This window comes from Anoplophora glabripennis, unplaced genomic scaffold, assembly GCF_000390285.2.
Source record: "Anoplophora glabripennis isolate ALB-LARVAE unplaced genomic scaffold, Agla_2.0 scaffold41, whole genome shotgun sequence".
Classification (NCBI taxonomy): domain Eukaryota; kingdom Metazoa; phylum Arthropoda; class Insecta; order Coleoptera; family Cerambycidae; genus Anoplophora; species Anoplophora glabripennis.
In genome coordinates this window covers 1,423,739-1,434,630 of record NW_019416901.1, presented here as the reverse complement: position 1 = coordinate 1,434,630, position 10,892 = coordinate 1,423,739, and positions in this window count along the sequence as shown.

The following is a 10,892-nucleotide window of genomic DNA, read 5'->3' as shown; positions in this document are numbered from 1 at the left end:
ATATTTGGAATTATTCAAATTTCGTGGCTGAAAACATACATAGGTATTGAATTCTCGAAACCGAGAGAGTTGTGCGAAACTAAATGTGTACAGGACATAGCTAGTACCATGCGAAACATCGCCATATTTTTAAAAATGTTGTCATCGCCGTTCTTGGGGGTGAAAATTCGAAATATTTAGAATTATTCAAATTTCGTGGCTGAAAACATACATAGGTATTGTATTGAAACCGAGTGAGTTGAACGAAACTAAATCTGTACAGGACATAGCTAGTACCATGCGAAACATCGCCATAATTTTAAAAATGTTGTCACCGCCGTTCTTGCGGGTGAAAATTCGAAATATTTAGAATTATTCATTTTCGCTTACCGTTCTTCGCCTTCCCAATCCAGGTAAATCTTCAAACTTTTTAGATACTTTACTTATTGTAGCTCGACTAATTCTCTGGTCTGGATACTTATGGTGAAATAAGTCACATACCTCCTGTTGACTATGGATTTTATCTCCGCATCCAATCATAATTAAAATTTCAATTATCTGATTTTGCAAAATAATTTAACAACGAATGAAAAGAACTAAAAAGATTCACGTTATATCTGAGGTAGGTACTCTGGTGAATTTTATGTGTTTATCGATGTGTTTTTTTTTAGGAAAAGAAAGCTTTAAAGTAAGTAGAAAAAAAATAATAAAGAGTAGGTACGTTTTTTAAAGTACAGAAGAGGCTATGATTGAAATAGTGGTCAGTACGACATAAAAGACAATTTTTTTCATTTTTTTTTGACAAAAAAATTGTTATAACCTTATATCTCTGAATATATTATAAAATAAAGTGTCCCAATCAAATAGCAAATATTGCAGAAAACAATTTCTATTTACTAATTGACCCGTTTCAGCGATTTTTTAAATCTGAACTTGAAGAAAAATATGAATTTTGTTCCATCATGCCATCATTATTTATGGAATATTTTGAAAACAACTGTATTAATAATGTAAACAAAAAAAACTATGATTTGGTGGAGATTGATGATGCTTTCGCAATTTGGCCTTCTAGTCCAATTAAATAAGCTTTAAATCGAAATTTTGGTCAACTTGCTTGAATTTTTGATATGAGTTAGTTTGAGGTATATTATAACTATAAGTGACAAAGTTGTAAAGCATACAATTCTACATAAAAATGGCCTCTTGACTTTTTCTTGTACTATTAAAATTAACAGAGTCTAGAACAAGGGTCGGCATCTGGCGGTCCGCGGTCCAGATCCGGACCGAGGAAGGTAAAATACTGGACCGCCAAAAATGTTTTGAAAATATAAATTACTCAAATAAATTATATAAAAAATATTTTAATAANAAAACATACATAGGTATTGAATTCTCGAAACCGAGAGAGTTGTGCGAAACTAAATGTGTTCAGGACATAGCTAGTACCATGCGAAACATCGCCATATTTTTAAAAATGTTGTCATCGCCGTTCTTGGGGGTGAAAATTCGAAATATTTAGAATTATTTATTTTCGTTTACCGTTCTTCGCCTTCCTGATCCAGGTAAATTACCAGGTACTTATTGCAGCTCGACTAATTCTCTGGTCTGGTTACTTATGGTGAAATAAGTCACATACCTCCTGTTGACTACGGATTTTATCTCCGCATCCAATCATAATTAAAATTTCAATTTTCTGTTTTTCGCTGAAACAGGCAACCATTTTTCAAAATAATTTAACAACGAATGAATTGGAACTAAAACGATTCACGTTATACCCAAGGTACTCTGGTGATTTTTATGTGTTTATCGATGTGTTTTTTTTTAAGTAAGTAGAAAGAAATTAATAAAGAGTAGGTACGTTTTTTAAAGTACAGAAGAGACTATGATTGTTTGAAATAGTGGTCAGTACGACATAAAAGACAATTTTTTAAATTTTTTTGACAAAAAATGTAGGTATAACCTTATATCGCTGAATTCGTCCTTAGAATATACATATTATAAAATAAAGCGTCATTTTAAAAAAAAATTTCGATAATGTCTGTCAAACATGGCTCAATCAAATAGAAAATATTGCAGAAAACAATTTCTATTTACTAATTGACCCGTTTCAGCCATTTTTTTAAACTGGAAGAAAAATATGAATTTTCTTCCATCATTTTGGGAGACACTGTATTTATGGAATATTTTGAAAAGAACTGTATTAATAATGTAAAAAAAAACTATTATTTGGTGGAGATTGATGATGTTTTCGCAATTTGGCCTTCTAGTCCAAAAGCCGAAATCGAAATTTCGGTCAACTTGCCTGAATTTTTGATATGAGTTAGTTTGAGGTATATTGTAACAATAAGTGACAGTAATTTTTTTTCAACCCCCGGCCAAGGGTGAAAAAAGATAAAACAAAGAAGTTTTTCAAGATAACTCAAAAGGGACAAGGGCTAGAAAAAAAGTTGTAAAGCATACAATTCTACATAAAAATGGCCTCTTGACTTTTTCTTGTACTATTAAAATTAACAGAGTTAGGGAGGCTAGAAGTTAAGGGAAGATTTCAGAAATTAAAAAAAATCATAACGAGCAGAAAAACGAATGAATTTTGTAATTCTTTTTTCAATCTACTCTAAAAAATGTAGACACGTATTTTTTTATCGGCGGAAAAACATATATACGGGGTGAAATACACCCTCAAAGTTCGCCCCCCAAAACAGTTTTTTNAAAACATTGAGAACAAGAAATTTTCTTACAAGGGAACTACCCCAACTCCGATTTTCAAGATTTTTACATATGAACATAAAAAATTAAGAGACACATATTTTTTTATCGGTGGAAAAACATATTTACAGGGTGAAATACACCCTCAAAGTTCGCCCCCCCAAAACAGTTTCTTCAAAATTTCTGAGGTTCTAATCAATATTTTGAAATGAAACAAAATGGAAATTACTTATGATAAAAAACAAATATTTCGCAAGTGATTCCATGTCTGGGGGTTGCTACCCTTATTTTTTATTTTAGAAAAACTATATTTTTTATTTATAAAAAAATCATATTTACTCAAAAAATTTTAAAAATATGATTTATGTAAACAAATCGACAAAATTAAATTGACCTGTTTCGGGGATTTCGTTAAAATCTCTGTTTAGGGGGTGAACAACAAATTTAAAATTGTTACAACATTCTTATTAAAAATTAAAAAATATATCTATTTCTCTGAAAAGAAAGGTTACATTTTTTAGAATAGATCGAAAAAAAATACAAAATTCATTCATTTTGCTGCTTATGATTTTTTAAATTTCTGAAATCTTCCCTTAACTTTTAGCCTCCCTAACTCTGTTAATTTTAATAATACAAGAAATAAAAGAATTGTATGCTTTACAACTTTTATACGAAACTTGTTTCTAGTCCTTACCCGTTTTGAGTTAACTTGAAAAATCCCTTTGTTTTATCTTTTTCACCCTTGGCCGGGGGTTGAAGAAAAAATTACTGTCACTTATTGTTATAACATACCTCAAACTAACTCATATCAAAAATTCAGGCAAGTTGACCAACATTTCGATTTAAAGACTTATTTAATTGGACTATTAATGATTTTGATAATTTAAATAATTCTTTGGACTACTTAAATAATAAAATACAATCTATTAAATTCACTTTAGAAACTGGCAAGAATAACATTATCTTTCTTAGAAGTCTTATTAATTGAAAATAGTGGCTGATATGAAAGAAGTGTTTATAGAGGGCCAACAAATACTAATAAAGTGTAGTCAAGTATTTATAAAGGCCGTCTTAAGCTGATGGCCCTTTGGAATATTTCAGAGACTATTTCGAGTTCAATTTTTAATGGGGTTTTCGGGAGTGCTATCTTTAAATAAAATAATCGACAAGATAAATTAAAGATAAGTAAAATATGTTAAAGTTTCCGTGCATCTAAATCTAACCGTTTTCGAGACAATCGTTATTTTATAAAAATTTTGACAGATGCAAACGTTTTGAAAATTCCTTATATCTTTCTTCGTTCTGGAGGCCTTCACTTGCTGAGTATCCTATGTTTTACTTACATTTTGAAAACTTAAAACCGACAACCAAATTTTCAAAATTCAAATCGAAGTAGTTTCTTAAATATTCTTTTTAAATGGCCCGTCACTGGAACACCTGCATGCAGTAAAGTATTTACATTGCACTACTTCGCCTTAGTTAGAATTTTTTTTGTTGCTCTCGGGCTAGACTCTGTGGCCGATCAACCACCCCAAAGTCGTAGACGTAAGTCACTTTGTCTGGCAAAGCACCCTGGATATTCAAAAGTGACGGCCGACATGTCGAGACATGTCTGACAACCAACTTTACAACTGCCGAATTTCCGAAATTCCTAACAGATGATGCGGCGCACTGCACACCTGGACCAATTCCGATTTCTCCTAGTCCTAACGCATTTATAGCACCTCGAGTTCATTTGAATTTTATCATTTGGGAACCTGTACACCGGACAGGTTCCCACAGTACTGCAAGTGGTATTATTATAATAGGGATAATGGTTCAATGGTAGTAATGGTATAAAGGTAAACACGGGCAGTAAAATGGTAGTATTTACTGTCTGTTTGATGTCTTGGCCATAAAATAATAATCAGTTCTAGTTAGTAACTTTTGCGGCACATTGTAGTGAGCTCGAAGGTGATTTATTGATTTTGGCTGTTAAAAAAACAGGCTGGTCGATGTCCGAAAATATTTATAGATAGATTTTTTCGAAAACTTTAATTTTAATATTGCTTAATGAATTAAAAATTGAACAGGAGGATTTTTGGGCTTTGTATTACTAAAAGATAAACACAGTAGTCGGTGTAAAATTACATATAAATTAATAAATAATTTTTATCGCATTTTTCCGAAAACTTGGTATTTATAGAATTCGTGTAGAAGAGTCTACCTACAGTATCTGTCAATGTAAATTTATCCCTCATTTTTCAGTACCTGATTGAAAATATAATTAAAAGAACTCTCAGGCCCCCTATATCCCACTTCTGATCCAACCCTGCTAACTACGTCACGACATCAGAACTCCCTACTATTTCCGACGTTTATTTATTTGCAAAAAACATGCAACACATCTGTTCCGACAATCGAATCGGATAAACAATTGTAAAACCACTGTAATGGCGATTCAAACACGCTCGACACTATCGCGGTCTATTTGGTACACGGTAATCTTCGGAACGTGTCAGAAGGTGTCATTAACAGATGCATGTTTGTCGCCCGTGCACCAAGTGCATATTTAGATAGCCGCTGCAATTGTTATCCGGGTTACTTTGTATTTATCTAGCGTGTTTTCGCGCGGCGTGTCGGAACGTGCCTTATTCCTTACAGGAGGCACGCACGGTGACAAATGAGTAATTAAATGGCGTTATTATCGGAAAATCTAGTTAATAGTAGGCCACTAAGTATTGTTTGACATCGACGACTGGATTAAGTTGGTTGTTCTACGTACATAGTGTCCCAAACTTGACGATTTCTGCTTAAGGTGAATGCTAACAATTCAGTTTCTAATTCAAGGCTTGATTTAAGGAGAAAATGCTGAAATACGTTCTGAATACATAGTACTTATTCACATCTTCCACCTGGGCTAAATTTTGAAAATAAAAAATAACATATTTACATATCTCATTCATTCCATAATAATTATAGTTTACTCTTAAGAAAAATCAAAGTTTTTTCACTATTAAAATTTGCAATGTTTCTTTTTTAACTAGACTTGATAATTTAAAGAAATTGTGGTAAGTTGTTGGTTTTGTGTTACTCACCAAAAATCTCCACAGTACCTACTTGAGTCAGAAAATCAATTCTTTCTAATTTATAGCTTATGGAATCTATAAACTACTGTAGCCAACGGCAATGCGACCAGTTTGGTATTTGATACATGTCAAAAATGTTAATTAGTCATCCGATTAATTTTTTCTACAGACATTTCACAAAAGTTACTGTATTTATTGCAATATTCTACTACATACTTTGCAGCCATCATCAGCACAACTGATTCAGACCGCTATAAATAGGAAAAATTACATTTTCGGACCCAAGTACTGTGCAGACTTTTGGTCAGTAACAAAACCAACAACTTACCACAACTTCAACCAATTTGACATAGCCCACGGTTTCACAAAGACAGTGCGGGGTCCTTTGTTTGCTTTTATCTCCTTTTATAGCAAAGATATCATATGAATCATATGGGCTAGCCCCTAGCGAGTGGTATGACGTCACAACGTGTCTTCCGTGCGTTTCCAGCGCTCCGCTTTCATTCATTATTTTGAGGGAGACATTGTTGAAGAGAATGTTGATTTCTATGCGATGTTCTATGCTTCCTTAATATACAGGGTGCTGTGAAAAACACTAGCATAAATTCGGAGCCTGATAGAATTTCAAAAAATATTACAATTTGTACAACTGAAATTTTGTTATTAGAAAATACACTTTTCCAAAAATACGAAAATTCTCTTTTCACTTCAAGCTCAATATTTTTCAAAACTAAGTACTTTAAACCGGTCATACTTCTAGAGCATATTACAAGTACATAAATAAAGTAAATTGTAAAGTAGTAACGATTATTTTCAATTGGGGTGGTAATTAGGGGGTGATTTACACGTTTTTTTGTCGCGGAAAAAAATACGGACCAACATTATTTTCGTCACAACTCGCTTAGGTTTGATGCTAGGGACTTTTATAATAAATAAAAATAAAGGTTTTTTCAAGAACTTTAAAAAAGGTTTTATTAGTATTCCCTGAAAAATGCATTGATTTTTGGTTATTTTACGGTCAAACTTTCAATTTTGGCGTTTGACGAATAAAAACTAATCTTCAACAAGCTAAACACACCATTCTTTTTGTTTTTTGATAAGCTACGTTTTTATAAAAATGATTTTTTTTGTTAACAAATTTACACTTTCACTCGCGAATAAGTGGAAAAGTATTGATTTTCAGAAAAAACTTTATATAACAAAAGTTGCTTAGAATTAGTCAATATATCCATTCCCGGTTTTTTTTAATTAAACATTTTTCACCTCCGGGAAAGGGTGGCATCCACCTCCAGGGTAAAAGCAACCCCCGGTACAAGGTCAACTTTGAAGTAGAGTGAAGTAGAACCTAAATCCAAATTTTTATGCAAATCGGTGCTGTTTGGCAAAATTATACGGGAAAATGGTAATTGACTGCACCATATGTGGAGTTTCTGGGGATGCTAAATGCTCAAAGGTTATTAATTTTCGTCTATATCATACAGGGCGTTCAGTGCAGTACTCCGCGGGAACATTTTAGGTCCTAACTTTGTTGAGGTTAATCTTTGTGCCCCTTTTGGCTGTTATGGCAAATTTTATTCTAAACAAAAAGAGATGCTCTTGTAAAAAGCGCTGAAATTTACCCGTTTTCGAGAAAACCAGGCATAGTGCACCAAAGTCGAGCAGCTAATATCCCAAATTGTTCTTTTTTTTATTTCGAGTAGGCTTTGGCACCTAGTTACTATTATTTTCAACGCCCGGTATCTTGAAAACGGAAAAAGATACGCCCATGGTTCACAGGAACAAATTGTAATATTTTTTGAAATTCTATCAGCCCCTGAATTTATGCTAGTGTTTTTCAGCACACCCTGTAGATGAAAAAATTAGGCTCAGTAACTTCATTTAGTTAGTACAGTGTTTTAATTTAAAAATCATTACATTTTCATCTTAAAAGACCAAAATACCAAAGAAAGAAAGAATGTCTAATCTACAAAATCTTTAATTTAGGCAACATTTTTTTATCTTAATTTCACAACCATTATTTGTAGAAGTTATAAATCCATCGACTAAAATTTAATAATCCAGAAACCGACCTATAATCTGGAAATACTTTCCTCTGGAAACAATACCTACCATCCCAAAAAAGACTGTTACTAAACGGCGTCATTAATCAACATCCCCTACCCAATCCCGGCCGGATTTTCACACAGTGAACACAAAGTGTCAAGAGTCATGGTGGTCGCAGGGCCCGGTACACCTATCTGGATCGTAATTGGCCATGTAGAGGACCTTAATCCTTGCGGATGTTGCCTGCGCGCGTACTTCCTATCCTGCCGGGCCATTCATCTGGGCACGTTTTGCTCCCTTTATGACTCAACAAATCTAAACTCGCAGGATTCTTTCCAGTGGCGGCGCACAGAGGGCGGCAAAGGTGAAACTTAAAAATGGTGAAAGTAAAAAATTGAAAAAATTCCATTCACACAAGCTATCGATCGGAATATCTGATTCAGGCAAATTATTTTGTAAAAAATAGGTGGTCTAACCCAATCATTCGATCTGGCAGTATAAAAGGGCTAATAAGCATACCGTTAACAAAATCAATTTAAAAACATTATTTAATGAAAATTCATCTCAAAGTTTTAGTTTTCCATTGACTTGCGGTGTAGGATATTCAAGTCAGTAAATAATTGTCAGATTTTTGACAGACTTTGTGTGATAGACATATTAGATTTGCTGGCAGAACACAATAGTTGTAAACAACAACCTATTAGCCACAAAATTACCTTTATTTTTGAATCTGTGTTTCTTTAATATGCGGTTTTTTATTCAGTTTTGAATATAAATGAAGCCATAGACCTAAATATTTGACCATTTGATCGAGGTTTAAGAATTCTTTCCCTGAAGCAAAAGGTATAGGTGCAGATCTTGTTTCGTAAACGTTTATTTCCCATTTTTCAACCAATGATCTATAATATACACTTAAATAGACTAGAATTTGATTTGTCCTAAATGTGTAGGCAAATAGCCAAAAAGACTATCTTGAGGTGCTCTTGATTGGATGTAACAGCGACTGGAAGTTTCACCATCGGCTTTTGTTTCGAAGAAGAGTTGATTTAAATGCGATTTCAATGTGTCAAAGTACTAATAAAGTCAATAAGTAGCATCACCTTTTCATTGAAATTCCTTATTTCCGCTTCTATTTTTCTTAACTACCAAACGTAGGGTTTACCGAGGTAGAAAGAGAAAGAAATAGAACGAATCATTATAACTATTGACCATTTCAATTCAATTTCATCTATGAATTTTAATTTTTGTCTCGAACAGACTTTTACTGTTTTAATAACATTGTAAATATAACAATAATAAAATTTCCAAAACCATAGGTCAGTAGAGTTTGTAGCTAAATATTTTATTTCATAAAAATTTCCCAAACATTTAAACCTATTGTTTTAAATTACGTGATATTTTAGAAAAGCTCCACATATATTTATTAACATTTCTGACCTCCTTAAACGATGTTTACTTTTAGAAAATTTATAAGTTCTTAAAACATTTCGTATTTACTTCGCATTTTTAAGTATATATTTATTTTAGAAAGAACAATCAACTCGTGTAACAATATATTCTTTATAGAAAGTCACAAATTCACAAAAAATAAATGAAACACAAAAATCTCCAACTTTATATTTAACGTTTTCATTGTACGCCTATGGTTTCGTTATTTTAGATTTTCTCACGACTGTGACATTGCTAAAGTATCAGTTACATTTCTACGTACGTGACATTACAAAAACAACAAACAAGTGATTTTATAATTCCTTTAACACTTTAATTTTAAGGTATTCCGCAAACAAGAATTTAGGTGCGTTTACTACAATGTAGTTTGTTTTTTTTTGCAGGCACCTTTGTAAACTTGCCACTACGTGATCGTAGCAAAAGAAAGAAACTCACCTGTTTTCCTATTTTTTTGTATGACATCCGTTCAAGAGATGTCTATTAGCATTTTTCGAATTCCTTCTGATAGTATAAAACGTAGCTAAATATACGGGGTGTGACTTCAGTAGATAGGCACGCAAAAATATTTTAGACGATAATGTTCGGAAAACGTTATACAGGTGTTCTACAAGCTTTGTGACAAGCTTTCACAGATGGTAGCCGGGATAATTTCAAACATTTTTTCTTATATGAACATAGATCCGATTCGTTTTTGTTTACAAATTACAAGCGTTTTAAAAAATATAATTTCATATTTCAACCAAGTAGTCTGATACATAAAAATGATGGTTGCTATAACAATTATTGTTATTTGTGTCATTTTGTTTATTCATTTGACATTTAGCTTTAAAGTGCTAAATAAAAAATGCTTTTATTTACAACTGAAGAGTATGCGGATATTGTTTTTGTATACGGGTATTCCAATAGGAGCGCCAGACAAACAAACCGTGAATATCGAAGAAAATACCCAAATAGACATCAACCTGCCCACGCAGTCTTTAGTGCATCATTTCGTGGACTTCTAGAAGAAGGTAACCCCGCTCCAAAAAAGGCCATTCGTGCTATTAAAGTAAATGTACAAAATGAAGAAGATATAATAGATGCTGTCATATACAATTCTTCAATTAGTATTCGGCGTATAGCAAAGTAATCTTCATTTATCATCGAATTTTGTATGGCGTGTATTAAACAGGGAATTGTTACGTCCGTTTCATCGCCAAAAAGTACAAGCGTTATAAGTTTTTTCGATATCAATTGAAGAACCAACAGATTGATAGTATGTACCAGGTTCGGTCGCTCACGCAGCAATTCGGCATTGAAATATTTGAAAAACTTGTTCCCATATTTATTTAGCCATACCCATATACAGGTCTGGTCGAACTAAACGTGGAGGCGATAGAAATGTATACGCTCAGTTGAAGAATGCGAGCGAGAGCAAAGGAAAACGAATACAGTTGCATTGGGCTACTGGGCAATAAATCACAGCAGATGACAAGTGGTTGATAAATTTCCTAGCAGTGCAGTGCAGCAATGCGGAATTTGGTGTGATTCAGGTAATTTTAATTTATTATAGGCACTTTCTATCAATCATTCGTATTACAATTGCGAAAGGGAGATATAAGAGGGATATTTTGTTTACTAATATTACTACAACATGGCATTTTGGAG